This window comes from Euprymna scolopes, chromosome 16 (genome assembly GCF_053919585.1).
Source record: "Euprymna scolopes isolate OS-2025 chromosome 16, ASM5391958v1, whole genome shotgun sequence".
NCBI classification, from domain to species: Eukaryota; Metazoa; Mollusca; class Cephalopoda; order Sepiida; family Sepiolidae; genus Euprymna; species Euprymna scolopes.
In genome coordinates, this window is record NC_136497.1 from 56,807,904 (window position 1) to 56,830,403 (window position 22,500).

Here is a 22,500-nt window from a genome sequence, read left to right on the forward strand (position 1 = left end):
TTATTACAAAACCGAACCGGACTCATCTGCCAAATTTGATAAAACCTAAAATATATCGTTAAAAGAAAGTAAATACTTGTGAAATAATATTTGATACAGTTCCTTCCAAATCATCTCTAAAGTCGAAATTATTCAACGAAAATCTTTTTCAATAAAAACTTCCATTTTGTTTCAAACAAAATTTGAATTTTATTCTCTTATATTTAAGCTCACATATTTATTGGCTATGATATAAATAGTTTTAAAGTACTGCCTATTTCGGTGTGATCTTCAAATAAATAAGTACATTACATACACACTCGAGAAGAGTGGTATATTAAAGTGTCTATTAATATTAAAGATGCTTATATAGTTTGAGATCTGTTCGCCGCTTTGAGTATTTCCGCAATGAATAAAAAAAATCATTCCCTTCAACAATTGTAGTAAGTATAAAATTATCTCCGTTGTTTTTTTACTATGCATATTGGACCTCACAGTCATATTTAGGTGATTATTAGGGCTGTGACAACAGAATATTCTTTTCATTCTTTTGACTCTCGGGTAAATATCAGACACAGTTAAACACACTTAATCAACCGAGAGCCACATCCGTCTATATAAAAACATATAAGATATTAATGGATATATACTCAAGAGTCAAAACAATGAAAATAATATGCTGTTTTCACAGCCTTAGTGATTATACACAAAAAGGTTCTACATTTCAAAGATAAAAAGAAACGAGTTTTCAGGTCGCGGGCAAAGCAGAATGTCGGCCATTTTATTTTTGTTCAGAAGCTTATCTCTTGAGAGTAATACATTTTGAGTTGCCACTTTTTAAAAACATTTATTCCAATTAATAATAATTAAAAAATTCTAAACCTTTTCTTTACTATGAAATCAATAAATATTTTAAAAGAATTGTTCGGTAAGCAATATTTGATTTATATTAGCTTTTAAAAATTGTCAAAAATTCAACTGGAAGCCGATGTTTCATAAAAACCAGCAAAAATGTAATATTAAGCTAAAGCAATTATCTTTCAAGGCTATTAATTATTTCTATACATGTACAAAACGAAGAGCGGCAATCAGTTAGGGGACAAGAAGTCATGAAAAAACATCCATGCAAAAACAGTTTCTTCAAAAATTTCGAATCAGAATTTTTTGTTAAGAGAAAAATTCTCTTAACGTTTTCAATACAGAAAATTTTATCGAAATGCAACAATGATGCTATTTTACGAGAATTATAAATATGCATTTTCACGCCACTACTACTACTACTACTACTGCTACTACTACTGCTACTACTATTGCTACTAAGTCAGATGTCTCAGATTTGAGCCCAGCATAATTAGTAATGCCTGGATATGGACTTGAAATCCGCGCGTCTCTTATTTAAATGATATTTGTACGTCCGAAACTGATCCTTGACTGCAGACAAAATTGCGTTAAATTTCACCAACGTTTTCTTTTCATTTTGTGAAAGAGGCGAGAGCAGTCGCTGTTGTCCGAGCAACTTGTGTACGGGCTTTCATTAGTCCCATCCATAATATTTACTTTATCTTTTCTTTCCATCGATAGGTTCTATTTCTAATCGAAGTGGAATGGGATGCAGAGGCGCAAGCAATGGACATGGTGAGATAAACAATAGGCGTCCATTGTGGATAAATATTTGATTCTGATCGCAATCATTAATGCGTGAATTTAGATGTTGAATAGCTGAACCGGTTTCGAATAGCAAAGATGAATTAAAACAAAGCCATAAAACTAATGACGTTTGGTTACTACGATAATAGACATAACATTAAAAAGCTAAATATGGATGTGATCGGCTGAATAAAAAATCGTATAACAAAGCATGTAGTGAAAATATTAAATTAAGTCTGACACTTAATAACAGCAGTATTTACCACATCGAGTAAATTAGTTTGATTTATTAAAGCGACAAAATTAGTGTTTATTTTGTCCTAATTGACGAAATAGTTGTCCGTCAAAAAAGGTAATCTCCAATATTAATATGATACTGTATCGGATTTCCATCAGAAATGAAAATCAGATATTTCGCTTAGCTTACTTGCGATAAGTATATATATATATATATTTTATATTACTATGACTTTTAATATTATATACATTAGACAAGTAGCATTCTTTTATATGATTTTATTTCAAAATATAAATAGTAACGTTCGCTGTGCCATTAGTTTATGTTCGATTTATTAGAAAAAATGATTCCCATTAACTAAGGGACGCCAACTCTCTCTCTCTCTCTCTCTCTCTCTCTCTCTCTCTCGTATATATATATATATATATATATATATATATATATATATATATATATATATATATATATAAAAAGGATATATGTCTGTCTGTCTCCATATTTTCAAACTATCTCCATCGAAACTAAAAGTGTCAGAGCAGCGGGAGGGGCCTTAAATGATTGGATTTTTTACGGACCGTTCTTTTATTGGTCTTTAGATGATTAAAATAGTTTCAAGAGATAAAAAATGGGTCAAAATTTAGAAAATTGTTATGCATTTTGTACATTCATCTTAGTTTATTTTTAATTTTTAATCAGTTTATATGGGCGCTATGTTAGTACAGTAGTAACGTCATCAGCTTTGAATGCTACAGTTTTGCTTTTGGTTTCGATTCTAGCTGATGTCACCCAAATACTTTTCTATTACTTTTTAAATCACAACTCTTTTATAATATTTACGAAATCTGGACAAATGAAAATAACATATTTAAGTGTATTTTACGACCGGGCAAAGACGAGCGCCATCCCCGCTAGTATAGAGAGGAAGAATTAAATTGTTGCAATCAATTATATAAAGGAAAGTTTTCTGTGCGTCCAGCTAAAAGTCAAAACTACATAAATACATAATTTTTTTTTTTACACAGTGGTCACCACTCATCAAGGCCCGGAAGTCACTCAGGGATAAGGGTTATTGCAAGTACATTACGTTAGTGTAGTGTGGAGATTTGATGAAGTGTTTACTTAAGGGGGCGGTTCATTTGGAATTTGTTAACGTTGGAATTGAACACATCCAAGTTGTAGTCAGGTGGGAAGCAGGCAGACGGAACACAGTTCCACAGGCGCGCAGTTCTAAGAAAGAAGCTTTGTTCATGGAATTCACGTTTTGATTTAGGCACAGATAAAGAGTGGGAGAAATCTTTCACAGTGGATTCGGCTAGACGGGTGTTTTTCGTGAAAGATTGGCGAGGGGGACCAGAGATTGGAGTCCAGACGAGCACCTGCTATGGAAATAACGATAAAACAAGGATAGGCTCGCAACGTCTCTTCTGTGGGAGAGAGGTTGCAAGGTAGAGAAAAGGGCATCCCCCACTAAGCCACGAAGTTTATTTTGTACTCTGTCAAGGCAGGATAGGCTGTTTTTAGCAGCTCCTGCCCAGATATGGCAGCAGTATTCCATCCTTAGACGTACTTGGCTTTTATATAGATAGAGAATTGCATCAGTAGTGAGATATCTTCTGGAGCGGTAGAAGGATCCCACCATCTTTCCAGCGACCTTGGCAACAGACTTGATGTACATGTTCCATTTCAGATCAGGAGTAAAGGTCAAACCCAGAAGCTTGTCAAAACACGGGGCCTCTCCCAGACGAGAGTCATCCATCCCAATTGATGCCAGATGGGGATCAGAGCGTTGATGATGTAAGGATAGGAGTTTGGTTTTAGATGCATTAAAGGTAACCAGCCACGTCTTCCCCCACTGAATCACGCGCTCGAGATCAGAGGAGAGAGAATCAGAGAGAATAATCTAAAGAAAAACTGTTGATAAAAACCGAAGAAAACCTTAAGAAACGTTGGTACTTCTGCATTTACTGACCCGTATTTCCGTGATGTTGCCTCGACATATCTCGGCAGCTTACGTAGGCTACTGGAATATGCCGAGCGCTGATTAAATTTTATAACGCCAATGAAATAAAAAAAAGAACAACAATTATCGTTATAATAATTACAATGAAAAAAAAAAATGAAAATACAATAAAAACTTAACATCAACCTACCATAAGTTTAATTAATAAATATTTTTTTTATTGAATAAAAACATATTCTTACCAAGAAAAGTTTTTTTGCGGGAAAGTTTTTGAAAACACCTTTTTGTGTTAGTATTTGTTTTGTAAGAAGTATTTTTATGTAATGTTTTTGGTAGAGATTTTTTTTTTTTTACTCCTTTTGTTAAGGTTAAATATTTTTCGTTGACTGAAGAGCAACCGCCAACAGCAAAGAGGGATATCTTCTGCACATGATTTGTAGTAGCCTTCGTCGTAGGGTTTACGATTTAAGACTGGTTCAAGAATCAATATATTTTTGTAAATATTCAATATTATTTGTCCGAGGCAATGTTGAATAAGAATATACCAACTTTGTTGATGTATCTTATGTAGTTTTGACTTTTAGCTGGACGCACAGAAAACTTTCCTTTATATATAATTGATTGCAACAATTTAATTCTTTTCAAAACAATTTAATATTCTTACAGTAAACACAAAATGTCAGTTAAATGTTTCAAAAAAATAAAACGAATGCCACTTTTTGAAATGTATTTATTTAAAACCGCACGGTTTTGGTCGACGAGACGATTAAATTCGATTTCAGAACTATTCATTGGAATGTGTAAAGCCGAAATTTTTACCTTAGCGACATCAAATTCATAACCAATAATTATCGCTGATTGATATTGATTTAATGTGCGCATACATAAAACAATTTATATATATATATAAATGTTATTTTTATCACTTAAAAGTTGACTGCAGCTAAAATGTAATCGATCTGAGGTTAATCTGAAACAAAAGAATACTAATAGGATTACATATGCAAGTAATAAAAATTTTTTTTAAAAAACTTTACTCATGGCGGCTATAAAAGAAATGTATATTTTAATGCCAATAATCGTACTCCACAATGACGTAGAAAAGGCTTTTCGATAAAGAAGTGCCAACCACCATTACTTCGATGTATTATATTATGCTTTTTGTATTTCATACAACATGTTTATTATTCTAAACTTTTAGTTGTTTTTGTTGAAGGTACAAATGCCACCCGTCACAAGCAAATATAATCCAAATATAATTTATGAACGGAGTGTTTTGTATATATATATATATATATATATATATATATATATATATATATATATATATATATATATATATGCATATATATTATTATTATTACAATAATAATTTTTTAATATCTACAAACACTAGTGTTTCATTCTTTCGAGAATCATCAGTTTACGACCGGTCGAAAGATTCAAACCGGCCATGAAGCCATCTGACTCCATTAGCAAGGAGGTAAACCCCCACGGCCAATTTCAACGAGAAATATCGTTGAAAATTTAACATTTATTTTTTTAATGTCGTAACACCCTGCCATAGTGATTATAATATCATGATTATAATATCATGGTCTTTGCATGCGAGCTTAGGTGACCGACTTTCTAGTTCAATTTAAAGTGCTCAACACTAAGAACTGAGTTTCTTAAATTTTTTAAATTATATATAATAAACATTGTTAAAGACAAGACAAAGTGATCTTTCGTTTAGTTATACCTTTTTTTTTATTTTTCCAATTTTTCTGATGATGTTTTTTGTGTATAAATCAAAGGTATTAATAAATGTCCCATAATTAGATTTGTCTCTTCGAAACATGTCGCGATTTTGTTGCTTTCCATCTTTCATCAAGACATCGCCAGGAATGTGTAAGGTTTTGTTGTGCTGACAGGGCGAATGGTATTAGCAGTAATAGTCGGAAAACGGTTACCCGCTAAAAGAAAAGAGACGTTTATAAATAGGTATACACACATTATGCACGTAAATGTATGCACCCATGTTATATAGACCAGTATGCAACATAATCGTGAGTTTGATCCCTTGCCAAGAAGTGTAGCCATGCTGATGACAGGTGATACCCAGAAACACGTGTCGATGGATAAACTTTTATGCACGTAAAAATATTTTAAAAATATTTAAATAAAATAATCTTTGGAATATTTAATGAATAAAAAAATAATAATAAAAGCAAGTCTCATTATAAAAGGGGACGAAGCAAAAAGGGGAGGTAACCCCTTCACCGTTTAGGTAAGCGAATAATAAACACAAATAAGAAACTGCATATATTGCTAAAAGTAGTAACAACATCACACACACACACACACACACACACACACACACACACACACACACACACACACACACACACACACACACACACACACACACATATATATACACGTTCATATATCTACCTCATACATACATACATATATGTATGCCTATATATATGTGTGTGTGTGTGCGTGCGTGTATATATGCATATATATGTATATATGCATGTATGTATGTACACACACACACACATATATATATATATATATATATATATATATATATATATATATATATATATATATAAGTTTCTATTCAGTATTTCTATTTTGCTAATCGTTTCTTTTTCACGTAGACACGAATTTGTCCGTAAACAGAAAAGTAATATTAATAATGATGATAATATCACCGCCCTGTATTTTACTGCATTAATTTCTTAACATTTAACCTGTCAATGACACAGTGTACAGGCAAAAAATAAACGAATAAAAGAGTGAAAATCAACACGTTCTCGACGTTGGTGACTAATAACTTCTACTTTAGATCATTTTATTTTTAAATTGTTAATTATAAAAAAAACAAACAAACATAATATATAATTTACACTGTTCACCTATGTAATTTACTTTAATAGGCAATTCAATTTATATATACAATAGAATTGTGCTTCACGTAATGAATGGTATGGGTAATAAAATGATTATTTGAAACTAAGCTCAATAAATAAATTACAAGTATTAACGATTTCGAATCTTTTGCCTGCATATCAATGCATATTATATAATAATTTCATAGCTGAATTCTAAAAGAAATTATTAATAATAAAGAAATAACCGATTTTACTATCGACTTTCTTATTTAATTAAGTATTAAAATCAAATATATGCTGAGACCGACAGACAATTTCTTTTATTGTTGATTCATTAAAATTGTAAGCGTTTGCGAAATATTTTTTTTTTCATTTTTGATCGAAAAAAATGGCGACAAGAAAAATTGGGTTAAGAAAGTAAAATGTATATTCAGTGAAATCAGTTCGTAAATGGCCGACATTTTCTGTTTTTTTTTTAAACAAGATAACACGCAAACACACACATAAGCAGATAAAGCTAGAAACTTTTATAAAATCTATAAATAAAACAGTAGACGTATGTGTGTGTGTGTGTAAATATCTAACAGATAAACTCTTAAACTACTGGCCACATAACACTGAAATTCTCAGAAAATAATGTTCATGCACCAAAGATGGTTTATAGCGAGTAATATCTTTGTTTACATGCATGAATAACGCGTACAAATATCGGCAAATTTACATATAAAATGTACATTAACCACTAGCCGACATTTTTGCGCATATGCGCATGCACACATTTAATGCAGACACCAACATCAGGCTAGAACACTACATATTTTGGTTATGTCTTTGTATTAATAAAAAACAAACAAACAAGCAAAAAATGAAAAAAAATTCGCAAATTTCACTCGCAGTTTTGAATTTGTAAACACGAAGAAAAACATATATATCTTTATTATTCATCGATTAGACACACAAATATTACTTTCAAATAAAAATTTCTAACGCTCTGAATGTGTGTGTGTTTTCTTTGTTTTTATAACAATGAGCGTCCCAAATATATGAAGGCGTACCTACATATCGTTTTTTTATTATTATTCTTTGACCAATTAGATAAACAATTACCAATCACAAAGGAATATTCGGTGTTTTTGCAATGTACGCACCGTGTTATATTTCAGATAGGATTTAAAAATTAAATTAAATTTTTATGGTATCCTTCTTTTTTATTAAATTGTTGGATGAAAGTGCAGACCAGTTAAAAAAACCCCGTTCACGCGTTAAGAATGGCTTTCTAAATAACGTTATTCTTTTAGCATAATTCATACACTACACAAGTACCAAAAATTCTTGCGTTTCGAATGTGTGCGTTTTTTTAAATTGCATTTACGAAAGACACACACACACACACACACACACACACACACACACACACACACATATATATATATATTTCAGAATAAAATTATCCTATAATCAACGGGTATGGAAACCTGTGATTATAAGTCTTACAAAATATTATTGGCAGTAATATTCTATAAGTACTATTCCATCTAAATAAAAATTGCTCGATATACAAGATAGAGCAAATAAATCAAATTTTAGTCATTCAATAAATTAAAAAAATTATGACGTGAATTAGGAGTTATAATATTTCAAATGCATTCTTTGTCTTACATAGAATAATAAAAATCTTTTGATTTGAAATTTAACCATTTCACGTCATAAATTTTAAAATTTATTGAATGACTAAAATTTGAAAGCTTTCTCTCACAGGACATTATGTTAACACAAAATACTGGTTTATTTCTAAAAAGAAGGTATACTTAACCAGATACAATGTCTCATGTACTTTATATTTTACATCAATGATAACAATACATGCACTCGGTTACCTTCGACGCTTCGCTTATAGTAAAATAATTAATTTCCGTGAATATGATTTTCATAATTAAGCCAAAACATGTATTCACGTTCGAATCCTCGACTAAGGAAAATTCGCCAAAATAGTCAGATTGTCGTCTGTCACTTATTTCAATCAAAACACTGCTACGAGACTATTTCAACAGATGAAAGGTTGACACAAATTCAAACATAAACAGAGGTTTTCTTTCCCATTATGTTTTTAAACGAAGTTAAATAAAATTTGATGCTGCTCAAAAAATGAAAATTTATTTCTAAAGCGTCATTACAAGTGGCAATCGACATTACTTTCTCTTTAAATTAATACACCTGCTTCATTGAGATAAGTTTCTTTTCTCCCGATAATACCCGTAATTTACATAGCTCCTTCCCTTTTCTTGAAATAATTTTTCCTTTTTCTCATTAAACTGTTAGATGAAAGTGCACAATAGTTAACAAGCTCCCTCCCCATGTTAAGAACGGCTTTCTAAATGATAACGTTATTATTTGAGCATGGTTCGTACACGGTACAAGTACCAAAAGTTTTGTCAAAACTGGAGTTTAGATGGCAAAAGAATCTCGAACCCTCTATCAAATAAAAGGAACCAAACTCCCTAATCACTCTTATGTTACTATGCCAACAATATATAAACAGTGACATCAGTATTTCAGAAGTTAAGTTTTAAGTAAGCAGAACTTCTTTTTAAAAATTGTTACAAGGAAGGCTGCCCTCTTTCCATGTAAATAAGAACATTAGATAAGTGAAAATGAGATTAGGATAAGCTGACACTCGAACCTTGTAAGCAAGGTTCAGAAATAGAATGTTAGCAATCGTAATGTTAAAAAGGCCGATTGTTAAATTCTATTAATAAATACTTAGATATTGTTTATATTGTAAAAAGAACTGATTGTTCGTTCTTTTATGAAAACTGAATTAAAAATGTCAGCTAAAAGAATGAAAAATACAAATTAAAAATGTCTTGTTAAAAATAGCTTAGGTCAAAAAATAGGTTAGGTGAGAATTTTTTGTTCTCAAAAGTGTGTTTGGAAAACGTGTGCTTAGCCACGTGAGTTGGTCACATTTTGGAACTCCACTTCTGACGTCATAGCAAAAAGGGGATTCTCAATATAGGAGCTAGAGTTAGTCAGATGGCAGGAGTTGAGGAGAAGAGTTGAGTTTGCTAGTCAGTCAGGGAGAGAGTTGAGAGTCCTTTGGAAGCGGAAGGAAGAACAGTAAACTATGTAGATCCTGAATTTGAATTCCTGACGTCATCATCATTCGAACGGTCCAATGAAATAAAGAATCACCATCGATATTTGTAACTGTTGTCTTCGTGTCGTCATTCCAAAAATTAAAAGGTAATGTGTTAATCATCTTATTATGAACATTGCGTAACCCTTACAAGAATATGTATCTCTCCTCCTCTCTAATATGTGTTATAAGAAATATAAGAACTGTGCATCTATCACCCTATCACCTTTGCTATATAAGTTAAGGAAACATCCCAGTGCTGTATAAATGTCTTTCGCTCACATTATTGTTATATATATATGTCCCCGCCGTCTCTCTTCAATATGAATGTCCCCATCATATCTCTTTTAATATGAACTCAGCGTCATCCTTTAATATGAGTCCTCTATGCAACACAATATGAAGACAACTTTTTTTTTAAAAGAATAAACTCTTTTTTTTTTATTTTAAACAATATAAACTGTATTTTTGGTCCCCTGACAAAAGGAGTGTGAACCTGTAAATTCACCCTTGTCCGTTCGTCTGTCCGCACTTTTCTCAATAACTATGTCTTGAAATTTTGCACAAACATTAAACATGATATGAGTAAAAAAGTAACAGAACGGATTTTCCGGGAAAACTTCGGTTGCCCCCCCCCCCCGAGGTGCCTTTCAGCTTAAAATAGCTAAAATTGACACTTTTGTGCTTATTAAAAAAATTGATGCCTTGGATTTTTATAAAACTTTCTGAAAAGTTGTAATTAACTAACTTCTATATAATTTTGTTTGTCTATACTTCGCGATAACTCTTGGGTGTGCCCCAGGGGCTCTTTCTTTTAGGTCTAATAAAAACACTCTATTTTTGGTGCTGAACTCAAATTTAAATATGTTAAGGCCTTGGGGACTTTTGGGGGTAAATGAGGAGGGAGGGATGATGGAATTAGTCATTTCTTTTTTTTTTGCATGGCGCAGAACTCAAATTTACATATGTTAAGGTCTAAAACGGCACTGTTTGTTCATTTTCCCTAAGATTTGACGTCCCCTGGACAATTTTGGGACTAAATGGAGGGGCAAATGCAGAACTTAGTCATTTTTTTAATGCCTCATTCACTATGCACCCACGGGGAACGATGCATGCTCCACTTTTTTATTTTATTTTAACTAATTTAACTAGAAGTTTGGTGTTTGGTACCGCGCTATTTTAAAATAGTTTTTTTTTCAGGTTAAATTCAAGTTTCACGATATCTTTTTATTAAATTGTTAGGTAGAAGCACAGAATAGTCACAAAACACCCTCCACTCCCCATGTTAAGAATGGCTTTCTGAAACAATAACGTTATTTTTTCAGCACGGTACATAAAATACATAACTACCGAACCTTTTATATTTTTTAGCGGTAAATTTTTACTTGATTCCGACTTTAACATTTTCCTTTAAAATGACGACTTTTACTGGTTTTCTGGTATGCTGAAAACGAATATCGCATTTTAATTTTCCGCAAATAAGTAGCTAAATAGTATATATTTATGTTAAAAGTGGTAGCCATAGTTGTGAAAGAGAATACATTAATAAATTTCAAAATAATTGAAAGATAATACACGTTAAAATTATTAAAAGTCGTAATAGAATACGCGTGTTTAATATTAATTTGTATCGTTCATAACTACTCACGTGATTTAATAATAATCACGCGATTCAATTTTGAGTTAAAAATAAAGCTTTTTACATTGTGTAAAATTAAGTTCTATTTTTATATTGCTTTAAAAAAGTTTCATAGTTTATAATTATGAAATGTTCTATCCATATTGTTTAATTTTTTTATATCTTCTGATAATTTAATATTTTTATTTATATTAATATTGTTTATCATTAAAAAGGTATTCATTGTTTAAAATTATAAAAAAATATTGTTTACATTGTTTTCATGGTAACGTAACTGATCAATTATAATCTTTCGCAAGAGTTGCCTGGGTTAGAGCATTCTTATCAATCCATTGATTGTGTTATTGATGAAAATCAGGCAATAGAATTTCCTGTAGAATTTCTAAATACGATACAGCCGCCGGGAATGCCACATCATAACCCGATATTGAAGGAAAGAGCCCTAGTTATATTAATAATAAATATTGATCCACCTAAATTGTGCAATGGCATACTGTTAGCAATAAAATCTTTGAAAACTTATGTTCTTGAACGCATTATAATAACTGGAAATTTTAAGGGTGAAACTGTGTCAATTCATCGGATTCCCCTTATTTGTTTCTGACATGCCATTTAAATTCAAGCGTTTACAATTCCCACTAAAAATCAGTTTTGCTATGTCTATAAATAAAGCTCAAGGACAAGCCCTAAAAGTTGTTGAATTTAATCTTCAGACACCTTGCTTTTCTCATCGCCAGTTGTATGTTGGGTGCTCACGCATTGGAAGTCCTGAAAACCTCTACATTTACACACCTGTGTTACACACCAACAAAATGGTGTTTATGTAGAGGCTATTCAAAATTAATGCTACAGGTCCATTCACCAGTTTTCAGATATGCACTTGTGGAAACTGAATTTTAATTATTTTATTAACGCCATCTTTATATATATTGTACATTAAATAGTTAAAACAAAAAGAGATTTAATAGTTTGCACTATTATATAAAAGAATAATTACAATTCTTACATCATATTTTAAAAGAAGGACTAGAAGATAAAAGATTAAACTATAAAAACGATTATGTTCTATGAAATAAAATTTATGTTTTGTTTGAGTTATTTTATTATAATGTATAAGGACAAAATTCAAATATATCATATACAACCTGGCAATGCCGAATACTTCAGCTAGTAAATAAATAAACAACATTATGATCACATGAAAAATTACAAAACCTACATACAAACAAATACAACTACATATATATGATTGCTAAAAGTAAAATCACCGATAGATTCCAAATTAGCGACAAAGTAAATTAAAACCCAAAGAGGCTTATATTTCATTAAAAGAGCACAATGGTAATTCTAACAATAGCCCAAGCATTCGATTAATTCATCCGACCAAATCCGGAATAGGAAGAATTAGCAAAACAATACTTTCTAGAATTAACAAGCAAATACAAATAGATTTAAAATTGAACCAGTTAGTTACTACTGCCGAAGCAATCGCTTGTTTTAATAATAATGATGATGATGATAATAATAATAATAATAATAATAATAATAATAATAATAATAATAATAATAATAATAATAATTAAAACAAATGCATCTCCATACGATTTGATATCGTCTATTTCTATACATCTATATCTGAAGAACTCTGCAACAACGCCACAGAGTTTGCTGAAATATATACTGAAATTTTCAAGGGTGAACCCACATTTTTTTTATTTGGGAGTCATCACTTATCAAGGTCTGAAAGCCACTCGAGGATGAGGGTTAATAAAGGTAAGGTGGCAGTGTAGTAATCGTTAATGGTGTAAATTGGGTAGAATTTGATTGTTTATGGGGACGGCTCAACAAGAATTTGTTTACATTGGACTTGAAGAAAACAATACGGTGGGACACGATATATAGACTTTTTCGCCTATCTGTGTAAATTATGTTTGAATACGAAATTTTAACCTCTAAACATTAAATCTATTAAACTGTACAAGTGAAACAGCAAACAACTGTATATACAATAATAAACTTTAAGATAGCAATTCACAATAAAAATGAATAAAAATAATTAAATAAACTAAACCAGCACATAAAATAGCAACGAATGACAAAATAAATAAAAATAATCATATTCCAAGCACGTACGTGTTAAAGTAATGTTACGTGCCAATTAAACACATCCACAAAAGGGGCGCGTTACCCTAATACAGAACAAAAACAATATCAAGAAAAAGTCAACTATCAGTCCCAAGAACGCTCATGCGAGAGAGAGAGAGAGAGAGAGAGAGAGAGAGAGAGAGAGAGAGAGAGAGAGAGAGCGAGCGAGCGAGGGGGGGGGGGGTTAATAAAATGTTTAAATGGCTGACTTATTTAAGAAGTAAAAGTGTATTCTGGTGGATATTAGTTGAAATAAAATCGTATTTTTTAAATAGAATTTTTAAAAGGTTGTTTAGTATTTTACACTAATATATTTTTGATTCAATGAATAATCGATGAAATGAAATAATAAAGTTGGATCATAAAATTATGATACAACGTCCTTCAGTCCGATAATGGCTTTGCTGCTGTCGGGTTGAGATATGGTTATTTACCTACTCTTTGAGAAGGAGTTAGTTTATTGCTAATCACTTGAGGCGCCCATACTGGGGAAAGTCTGCAGGGCTGTTCATGCATTTTTGTAGGATAGAGAACACTTATCCTAGTGCGCTAACTTTTCAAAACCACACCTGACTTTGTGTCTAATCTCCTGCCAAGGCGGTAAATATTAAGTGTATGTCAAGTGTAAATATTAAGTGTATGCCAAGTGTAAATATTGAGTGCATGCCAAGTGTAAATATTAAGTGCATGCCAAGTGTAAATATTAAGTGTATGCCAAGTGTAAATATTAAGTGTATGCCAAGTGTAAATATTAAGTGCATGCCAAGTGTAAATATCAAGTGTATGTCAAGTGTAAATATTAAGTGTATGTCAAGTGTAAATATTAAGTGTATGCCAAGTGTAAATATTAAGTGTATGCCAAGTGTAAATATTAAGTGTATGTCAAGTGTAAATATTAAGTGTATGCCAAGTGTAAATATTAAGTGTATGTCAAGTGTAAATATTAAGTGTATGTCAAGTGTAAATATTAAGTGTATGCCAAGTGTAAATATTAAGTGTATGTCAAGTGTAAATATCAAGTGTATATCAAGTGTAAATATTAAGTGTATGTCAAGTGTAAATATTAAGTGCATGCCAAGTGTAAATATTAAGTGTATATCAAGTGTAAATATTAAGTGTATGCCAAGTGTAAATATTAAGTGTATGCCAAGTGTAAATATTAAGTGTATGCCAAGTGTAAATATTAAGTGCATGCCAAGTGTAAATATTAAGTGTATGTCAAGTGTAAATATTAAGTGTATGCCAAGTGTAAATATTAAGTGTATGCCAAGTTAAATATTAAGTGTATGCCAAGTGTAAATATTAAGTGTATGCCAAGTTAAATATTAAGTGTAAGCCAAGTGTAAATATCAAGTGCATGCCAAGTGTAAATATTAAGTGTATGCCAAGTGTAAATATTAAGTGCATGCCAAGTGTAAATATTAAGTGTATGCCAAGTGTAAATATTAAGTGCATGCCAAGTGTAAATATCAAGTGTATGTCAAGTGTAAATATTAAGTGTATGTCAAGTGTAAATATTAAGTGTATGCCAAGTGTAAATATTAAGTGTATGCCAAGTGTAAATATTAAGTGTATGCCAAGTGTAAATATTAAGTGTATGTCAAGTGTAAATATTAAGTGTATGCCAAGTGTTAATATTAAGTGTATGCTAAGTTTAAATATTAAGTGCATGCCAAGTTTAAATATTAAGTGTATGCCAAGTGTAAATATTAAGTGTATACCAAGTGTAAATATTAAGTACATGCCAATTTTAAATATCAAGTGTATGCCAAGTGTAAATATTAAGTACATGCCAATTTTAAATATTAAGTGTATGCCAAGTTTAAATATTAAGTGTATGCCAAGTGTAAATATCAAGTGTATGCCAAGTGTAAATATCAAGTGTATGCCAAGTGTAAATATTAAGTGTATGCCAAGTGTAAATATTTAGTGTATGCCAAGTGTAAATATTAAGTGCATGTCAATTTTAAATATTAAGTGCATACCAAGTTTAAATATTAAGTGTATGCCAAATGTAAATATCAAGTGTATGCCAAGTGTAAATATCAAATGTATACCAAGTGTAAATATCAAGTGTATGCCAAGTGTAAATATTAAGTGCATGTCACATAGTGATAGGAAACGGATAGAAGAAAAGTAATCTCACGAGTTTATTAACAGTAACATCCTATGCCTTTTTTGGCGAAGAACAAAGTGTAGTATCTGTTCTGACGCTACACGTAGTAGTATACTGTCCTCGGTTAGTGAACAAGAAATCCTTCTAGACAGAGGCATTTTTTTGTTCCAATCAAGAGTTCCCTTGTTTGAGGGTAGTTGGGTTTTTACATAAAAAAACGACCTTGTATCTAATTTTGCCTTCGTGGAGAGGAAAGCAAATAAGCACATAGTAACATGAGTAATAAAGAGAGAGAGAGAGAGAGAGAGAGAGAGAGAGAGAGAGAGAGAGAGAGAGAGAGAGAGAGAGAGAGAGAATTTGATAAAAAGAATCAGAAGACGAAACCGCAGATAGTTAGCTAGCTAGCTAGATAGATAGATAGATAGAGACGAAAGATATACGCAGATCACATTATCCACTCATCCGTCCTACAATCGTCCTTTTCAAATGTTCAACCGGTTTCTGTGTTTTCCACCATGAGCGCATACTCACAACTACAACGGTATTTGTTCTTGAAACAAATTGCCGAACCTGTTCAGCATTTACAAGTTAAACAATCAGATCAATCGGCCGGCAGGCAGGGGTCGGGGTGGAATAGGATAATGAAGCGATATTTGACCCTACCTCTCTCAGCCGACTGGGCGGATGGTATACATTCTAGATCACGGTTTCTCAACAAGGGTTCCTCGAAACTCTGAAGTTCTTAAAAGTTTGCCAAGGGTTCCTTTAAAATATAGTTATTAATAGGCAGGGATTGTTATGGCTTTGCACATAAGTGCAAATGTCTTTTTAAGTTTTTTTTTTCTTTAAAACTTAATTTTCTCATACACGTACAAAAATACTTTAGGAAAATTGTGAGATATAACTATTCATAAAGTATCACATAATTAAAGAAAAGTATAATAACCACATAGAATATATTTACAGAATACATTTGGTAAAGTTAAAACTGTGACAGTGTAGTATATGTGACGGACAACGCCTAAAAATATCGGAGCGGGGTAAAACCAGCTGTAAATCGGATTGCTGGCGATGACGTCAAGAATCGAAATCAGGAAACAAAGAGATAAATATTTAACTCTGGATTGAAGTGGCTAAAAGTATAAAGCATAATACTGTAGAATAAGGATGTCAAAATAAATAGAAATATAAGTCAAAACAAAGACAATTAGGAACAGGAAGAAGAGAGAGAAGCCAACGACACGAATCTGTTATCCTCCGCCGAACCAACCATGCACCACTTCCTATACTGACACGAAATCTCTTCTCGTTTGTCAGATTATCATTTGTAAAATAAATAAAACTTTGTTGATTGCTTAAAAAATACTATCATCAGAGAGTGTATATGCAATGACACACATTTTGTAAAAGTGCGTCTATAAAATATATAGATGACTATATAAAATTAATGGCTAAAGGACAGAAAGATGCACGTGAGCAATTCGCGTGCAACCAAGCAACTTGTTCGACGAGTATAGTCTAATTTTAGTAGCTAGTCAGTCTCCATTTGTTTCTTTAAATATATATAAAGGATAAAAATATCTTTTAGTGATACAATCACTGATACTGATAATGGGGCGAATGGTGAATAAATGCAGGCTTCCGTAAATTTCTTAGGACTGAGGCAAAAGTAGACAAAAGAGAGGTACGTCTTTATAATGAAAACTACTTAGCAATGGGCTTTATATGGACTGATGATCCAAGTTTGATTTTACTGTGTCTCGTCTGTGGCAAGCAGTTCTTAAATGCAACAATGACTCCAGCAAAACTGAAAAACACAATTCACAACAAACCAAAGAAATTTATGAAATAAAAATGCCGGTTATTTTAAGAGGTAATTGGAAACACACACACACACACACACACACACACACACACACACACACACACACACACACACACACACACACACACACACACAAAACAGAATGCTGCTTTCGTGAGTAAGGCGAGTGTTAAGGTTGGTTGGTTGTTTTTGTTTTACGGCATATCAACCCTTTTCAGGTTATTTAATGCCGAATCCAAAGATTTTAAAGGAAAGATTTTAATAGAATATATTTGTTGTTTTCACGTCGGTTTCTATTTAACCCATAGTTGGGACCCTAACAGGTACTACCACTCTGGGCCAGAGTGGACCTGGGAGCAATGGCAATTAAAGGGTGGCTCCACACTCCCCAAAGCCCACAAGCTGAGGCCTCACCACTGGATATAGTTTAAGGTCATATCCAGAACCCCCACTGAGGGACTTTTACCCTCTGCAGGGGGACAGTCGGTGTATTCTAATGCTCCACCGACAGGGCCACGCGAGTGTCAAGGAGAAGTCGCCTAGCTGGCGAGAATCAAATAATGCCAACGTATAAAACATTTTAGGGGGTAAAATGCTAGGACACGTTGAGTGCGAGCAATTGAAAATGTTCCGCTTTTAGATAGTATGATAAGCCAATGCATTGATTACATGTCACGTGATGCTGATAAAGAGGTTTTATGGGATAAACTAATAAATAATAGCTTTTGTATCCGGGTTGACGAATTAACTAATTTAACCAATAAATGCCATGTTGTAGCTTTCGTAAGATTTGTCGAAAAAGAATGAAATCCAAGAAAACTTTTTGTGTTGCAAAGAACTGTCTGAAATTAATACAAGAAGAGATATATTTAATATTTTGTCTTTGTATCCAGAAAAATATAATGTCACTCCTAGAAGAATTGTATTGATACCTGCACTAATAGTAGGCTCAATCAGAGTTTTCGTTTCTCTTGTAAAGCAAAAAAACAAAAAACAAAAAAACAAACAAAAAAACAACAAACAAACAAACAAATAATATGCTGATGTTATTACTATACAGTCATTTTGCACAAAAAGATACTGGTTTCAAACTCTCTTGGAGGTGAATTGAAAAAAGTTATTGATATCATAAAAATTATAAACTTTACTCAAACAAAAACCAGTTGAGTACAGAATACTTAAAAAGTTGTGTGAAAACTTGGCATAAAAACATCCTGCTGCGTCTAGAAATTGGATGACTTATTAGAGGAAGGGCTATGGTTATCTTTACGATTACTGTTTCTACTTCACTTCCGGTTGCTTATTCGGTTTTCATTGATATTTTTACGATATCTTTCGTTTATTAAATTGTTAGGTGAAAGTACAGAATAACTAAAGAAAGTTCACTCTTCGACCTTTTCTTAATAACGTTATCATTTAGAAAAGAAACCATTTTTAACATGAGGAGAGGTTCACCGGAAATGAAATAGAAACAGTAATTGTAAAACAGAAAAAATAACCAGAGTTTAGAGTTTGTTTAAGAAAACAAGTCATTTAGTTGAGTTTGAAGATGAAGAATCTGATATTTTCATGAATCAGTTGAATAAGTCACTGCAAGGTTCTGAAGGAAATGTATTGACTTCAGATGATAAGATTCTTGAATTAAAAAAACTGAAACTTTAGAAAAACTATGCTGCAAAAGGAAATTTTGAAATGTTTCAGCTACTGTTGGGGCTTAAAAGTGAAGATGGATTCCAGCAAATTCCAAGTCTCATCCAAAAGCACATAGAAGAGCTGAAAAACCTATTGTTTCCCCTCCCTTTCAACCCAAGAGTTTTATTGGATGAGTGATTCTTTCAAGAACCTGAATCTAAGAGAAGAGGAAGAACTTTGTGTATTCCAGCCAGACTGTAGATTCAAGATGAGATTTACAGACCTATCGTTGGATGAATTCTGGATTTCAATGTAAACAGTATTTCCCGCCATTCACAGAAAAGCAATAAAGATTCTACTCCATTTTTCCACTTGCTACATGTATGAACAAGGATTTTTAAGAGAAAGGAAAGAAACTTTTTCCTTTCAGGAGAAGAAGAAAAGCGTATGTTCTCTAATAAAAGATTCGACCAAGCACAAGTGTCATATTAAAAAAGCACATTTCATTCTGAGCAAATATATTTTTGTTCATGATGTTTTGATTGATGTTGCCTCCTCAATAAATAAAGGTTTGCATTACTAAGCCAAGAAGATATTTCCAGTCACATTAGATTTTTTGTTTTTAACCTTTTAAGCCGGAAATTAACGAGCACCCCAACAAAAGGAGATCGACCGCCATTTTCTCGATTGTTAACCTTTCCAACGATTTTAATTCTAACAAAGATTAATTCATTGATTCATCACAAATTTGCTTGAATAAATCACGTTAATTAATTCAATTCATTCGTTTTGTTACTAAAAATAAAGTTGAAAGGGTAGAATAGAATAATTTGTTTCCCTAAATCTCAGTAACTTTGAGACGCCATCTTTAAACTTGTCGTTTGACAAGTTCCAGCTAAGCTTTTTCCCACATTCATCGTCTTCAGTTGCGCCAATAATTTGTTAATACAAAACGACGGAACACTGGGGAAACACGTTTCAAAATAAGAGGCAAAATAAACGTTTATTGCTAGAGAAACACACTCTTTTCTATTTGCTTATGAGATCAAACAAACCATAAAACTCGACTTGTGACTATAAACTTTGGCAATGTTAAGATATAGTTAACAGCCGAGAAATCGAAAACAAATAAAATATGCAGTAAATAACTGTTACCATATGCAAGAAAAATTTACCTTTCGACTTATCTGCATCGCTTTAATCTTCAGAAAGTGTTTAAAGTCTTTTTTAATTTCAATATAAGATTGGTTCTATATCTGCCTGAGAGAGAAAGAGAGAGAGAGAGAGAGGGATAGAGAGAGAGAGAGAGAGAGAGAGAGAGAGAGAGTACGTTTGGAAGTACACAATGTGTGGACGTGAAAATTGAGATAACAAGACCTGTCTCTTCTCAAACTCCTTCTCAGCGATTTGCGACGAAGATCAAATTGAATAATCATCTTCTGTCTTCCATCAGTCACGGGTCAATTTAGTTCTTTTGAAAGAATAAATAAGGAGCTTGTTTTCAGGCAGCAAATCCTCATTATGACAGGAACACGCAAGAGCGCGTAGAATGTCAGCAAGCAGTAACGAAGGTATGGATACAAATTGTGCAGTTTAATATTTCCATAACGATTACGGCAACTTGGTTTTCTACATATATAGAGCAAGGTTGCAACGCAACACTGATCTAAAAGTAATAGAGTCATGTCAGAGCGACATAAAACTTAGATTTGTCTTGTAGAACAATGCGCCTCTCTTGACAATGGCCGACCCAGACGTTTTTGTGTGTTATGGTTTTGTTCTTATTCATCTTCATATTTCTTATCAATTGTACCAAACTGGAAATGGCCGTAACACTACTTCTAATTCCTAAATGTATAACCTCAAAATCGGAAATCCTATGTCCGGTTTTTTTTTTTATCTTAGTTATCGCCACGCCTAATGAATAGAAACTGACTACTTGTGCGCTTGCCATATCAGCCACTCTCAGTTGACTATTCGGTAACTGACCACCGACCGTGAGGCGTCTTCCTGTCTCGAAAGTTCAAAAGACCTCATCAGACTCCCCCATCATCTTTTTACTCATCTCGCTTCCTATACAGTTGCTATGCTAATGAACCATTTTCTTTCATTGTCGGAGGTCTTGGCTCTCAGCTGAGGTGGGTGTGGGTGGAGGTGGAAGACATCTATAGTATCACAGTTTTTGTTGGTGCCCATTTTGAAAGAGAAAAGGTTTTCGATTTAGGTCACTGCTTCAGCGGGGCGTAGCATTTGATAATTATAAAAGTCTTTAGCAATGATTTAGCCTACCCGTTTGGTGTTGAAAACAGCGCACTTGGATGCAACATTTAAATAAAAAGATATAGTCACCCCATCTCACGATGAGGAATCCGAAACTAATCAAACCAATTTCTGTGGATTGTGGAAAACACGACTCACTCTCTTCACCAAATAAGTGATGATTGTCCAGGGACATTTACTACACGACGTATATTTGCGTATCTAGTCGCACGTGCTAGATCAGAGTTTTCCTTCTCCAAGATTAGTTGCCAAACCAAAGTTTAAGAAGCTTGTCCACTTTACTCTCTCAACCATATCTGGAGAAACATGTATGGTCTCATCACGGAGTATTAATTCAAAATGATGCTATAGCTGCGGTAGGACTTAAACACAACCCACGGGCCCATCATTCCCAGGTTTCCAGCATGCTTCTCCCTTCTCGATCGAAAAGTTCCGGAGTAGGTAATGCCCACTTGGAACTGCTATACCGATTGGTCATTCGGAAAGACGCGAGATTTTTTTTTTACTAGAGAGTAAGGGGTTATTAAGACCTAGAAGCCACTTAAGGATAAAGGTTAATTAGTATGGCCGATAAGACAACAACGTGATTAACGGTAATGGTGGAAATTGGGCAGAATTTGATTATTTAAGAGGATAGCTCAACAAGAACTTGTTTACGATGGACTTGAAAACGACCATTTTATAGTTAGCTGGGAAGCAACCCAGCAGTTATGGAAAAATAGTTTTTCTGATGGAATTTTCGTTTAGTTTTAAGCACATATAGAGAGTAAAGGAATGTATTTGGCTCTTATACAAACAGAGGATTGCGTGGGAGTGAGATACCTTCTGGAGCGGGAGAATGATCCAACCATGTATTCAACGACCTTGGCAACGGATTTTCAGATCAGTCCTGAAGGTCAATCAGGTTTATTTTAAAAAAAAATTACTATCGAGACAGAAAAACGCCCTCTCTCTCATCTATATAAATAAATTCGTATTCCTGTCTGTTTGTTTGTTCACAATTTGATTAATGTATACA

General features: G+C 32.8%; 1 protein-coding gene across 1 annotated transcript in view; it reads right to left on the reverse strand.

The window, feature by feature from the left end:
* The window catches only part of LOC145295981 (uncharacterized), a 124,255-nt gene that overhangs the window by 58,611 nt on the left and 43,144 nt on the right, over nt 1-22,500 (reverse strand). The window lies entirely within an intron of this gene.